This window comes from Ctenopharyngodon idella, chromosome 2 (genome assembly GCF_019924925.1).
Source record: "Ctenopharyngodon idella isolate HZGC_01 chromosome 2, HZGC01, whole genome shotgun sequence".
In the NCBI taxonomy this organism is placed as follows: domain Eukaryota; kingdom Metazoa; phylum Chordata; class Actinopteri; order Cypriniformes; family Xenocyprididae; genus Ctenopharyngodon; species Ctenopharyngodon idella.
Window position 1 is genome coordinate 33,355,771 of NC_067221.1, and position 3,510 is coordinate 33,359,280.

General features: G+C 41.3%; 1 pseudogene; it reads left to right on the top strand.

Moving 5' to 3' along the window:
* Window positions 1-615: 615 nt before the first annotated feature.
* LOC127495256 (E3 ubiquitin/ISG15 ligase TRIM25-like) lies at window positions 616-3,198 on the top strand (annotated as a pseudogene).
* The last annotated feature ends 312 nt before the right edge of the window (window positions 3,199-3,510 follow it).

A 3,510-nucleotide genomic window follows, 5' to 3' on the forward strand; every position in this document is an offset into this window, starting at 1 on the left:
ATGCGTTCTTCCTGTAACTCCGAAACACAGCAACTAAGCCCGAAGAATTCACAACGTTATATTACAAGTATATACGATTATAATATCATGTATAAGAAGACAGTCCCAAGTTATTAATGTTTTGCGTTACTTTTTGAGCGCTCGCGCTGAAGCTAGATGATCATCATATAAAGCTCTGCGGGTTATTAACCTCAATGAAACACATCCTTTATGAGATTAATCAGATATTTATACTTCATAAATTTAATATTACGAGTTTTATCTGCACACAATGACGCGAATGCACAAGTGAAGCTTGAACTAAGTTATGTAGCCTAATCAATGTTTAACTCCAGTAGACGCGGTCTTCCCACAACAACACGCTGAAACAACAACAGAGAATTCACAACGTTTTATTACAATAGTGTTCTCATTATAATGTTATGTAAATTACAGTCCCAGCAGTTATTAATGTTGTGCATTGCTGTTTGGCTGCCAGTGGTGTGGTCCCTTCTGATTGAAGCCAACAATTCCGCCGATCTAACTCCTTTGGGATCGAATAAAATTGTAGTTCGGGGTTTTTCCGACGACTGTTAAAACAGCTAACAGCACAACATATCCTAGACATATTGTAAACTTGTTGTGATCCTTCTGAGAGTGTTTCGTTGGCCTTCCTCTGGTAGTTGTAGCTGCTGTCACCATAGACTTAAACAGGTCGCGCAGCTGTGACCGGACACAAATATGGCGGCGATAAAATACAGTGATGTCACATGAAACCTATGTATAAAAACGGGGGTGCGTCATGATTTACAGCTGTGATTGACAGCTTCTCATAGCGAAGTAGTCACTGAGGCACCAACTTTTTTGGGATTTTCGGGAGGGGATTGGAGCTTTAACTTTAATTTCTACATTTCCATAACTTCACGTCGACGTAATGAGTTGTTCTGCAGTAAACTGATCTAAATCATACTGCGGGAATGTGGGCGGGGCATTGATAGCGCGCGGCTCCACTTCATGCTCATTATTGCGCAGAATCGGGAAATTGGAGGCTTCTTTTGAGGGAAACAGGGCTTTTTCACAGGATATGATGTTTTTTTTCTCTCCCCTCTACCCCCTTCCGTCACCAAAGGAAAGTTAGATTGTAAACCTGAAATCTGATCCACACTCCGGAGTAGAAGGTAGCGGTAATGCACCAAAAGCTGGATGCCAACCGCCGTTAAAAGAAGAAAAAGAAGAAGAAAAAGAAGAAATTGGCGGCTTCACTTTTCTACAATGGAAGAGAGTGGAGGTGTGTCGTCCATATATATAATTTTTTTTATAGTCTATAGTTGAAACCAGGAAATATTTCAATTTAGAGAAAGCTCAAGCTCCTGCCGAACCGTTGTCGTTATCTCTCTATCTGTGCGATAAAATGGCAGAATCCAGTGTTTCTTTGTCTCAGGATCATTTCAGCTGTTCAATCTGTCTGGATCTACTGAAGGATCCAGTGACCATTCCTTGTGGGCACAGTTACTGCATGAACTGTATTACAGGCTGTTGGGATCAGGATGATCAGAAGGGAGTCTACAGCTGTCCTCAGTGCAGACAGACCTTCACTCCAAGACCTGTTTTAGGTAAAAACACCATGCTGGTTGAAGTGGTGGAGAAACTCAAGAAGACAAAACTACACGCTGCTCGTCCTGCTCAATGTTACACTGGATCTGGAGATATGGAGTGTGACATCTGTACTGGGGACAAAAACAAAGCCATCAAGTCCTGTCTTACTGTCAAAATCAACATGAGAATCTCTTCAGAGATAAGAGACACAATCTGATGGATGCCACTGGACTGCAGGAGATGATCTGCCCTCAACATGAGAAACTACTGGAGATTTACTGTTGTACTGATCAGAACTGTATATGTTATCTGTGTACAATGGATAAACACAAAAACCATGACACTGTATCAGGTGCAGCAGAGAGGACTGAGAAACAGGTATGAACTCAGTAGTTGTGCCACACATAATACAAATCATTGCATAATCCAAGATCATTTTCCAAACAGTTACTTATTGGTATCTCCCAAGGATCTAATTTTTTACTTGAGACAATTACTTTTTATGCAGTATGATTTATCAAATCTACGTCTATTTGTTATTCCTACAGAGACAATTGGGTAAGATGCAAAGAAAATGCCAGCAGAGAATCCAGAAGAAACTGAAGGAGCTTGAGGATCTGAGAGAGGCTGTGGAGTCTCACACGGTGAGTTTTGAGCAGAAGAACAACTGCTGGCTGCTGGAAGAGCTGTTTCAGACTCAGTTAGGACTCTCCTCCAATCAGTCAGTGAGAACAGGAGCCAGTGCTGGAGCTCTTTCCAGTCCCACTGAAGGCCACTGTGGGGAACAGGCTGTGTGAGGGACCAGTAAGAGCTGATTCTAATGCGTCTCTCTCTGTGTGTCCTAACAGCGCTCTGCACAGGCAGCAGTGGAGGACAGTGAGAGGATCTTTACTGAGCTGATCCACTCCATTGAGGGAAGCCGCTCTGAGCTGATCAGAGCTGATCTGAGCTCTGAGCTGACCTGAGCTCACAGCTGATCAGAGACCAGGAAAAGGCTGCAGTGACTCGAGCTAAAGGACGACTGGAGCAACTGGAGCAGGAGATTGATGATCTGAGGAGGAGAGATGCTGAGCTGGAGCAGCTTTCACACACAGACCATCACATCAGTTTCCTCCAGGTAACAGAGGTCTGACAAACAGGACAGTGGTCTTGAGGGAGGGAGGAGATTGTGTTTCTATCAAATGTTTCTGTGTCTTTAGCTGGTGTTTTTATTGGGTCTTTGTGTCTGTGTAGAGTTTCCAGTCTCTCTCTGTCCCTCCTGGATCTACAGACTCATCCAGCATCACTGTCAGTTCTCATATCTCTTTTGATGATGTTGGTAAATCTGTGTCTCATCTGAGAGAGAAACTGGAGCATTTCTGCAGTGAGGAGATAAAAAAGATATCTGGCAGAGGTAAGCTTTACATTTCCATACATGACTTCATATAATACAATGTATATTTAAATTATTCTAAAATGTTTGATAACTAAAACAATTATTTTATATTATTTTACAATATTTACTATAAAGTGTCTGTTGGTTTCCTTAGTGAGAAGCATTAACATCATTCCCACCTCTGAACCCAAGACCCATGAGGAGTTCCTCCAATGAAAGTCTCTATGATCAGACATGTACATAAAGAGAAAGCCTTTAATTCTTATTATATACCAACAATCAGACTGAACTGTGCTGAACTCCACACAACACTCTTGATTTATATTAAATGCATTTAGTATGTTAATATTCAAAGATTCAACGCTAAAGCAATACCTGTTAATGTAGTACAATTAACTAAACCAAATTCTACTGCTCAACTCCAAAGACACACCAACATCTTGATGTTATGATGTTTTTATCAGAGGCAGATGCTGTGAAGCTTTTTTACCTTATGTAATTCAACATCACTGATACTTTCCACATATATAAAAACCTAAATGCAAAAACCTAACCGCTGG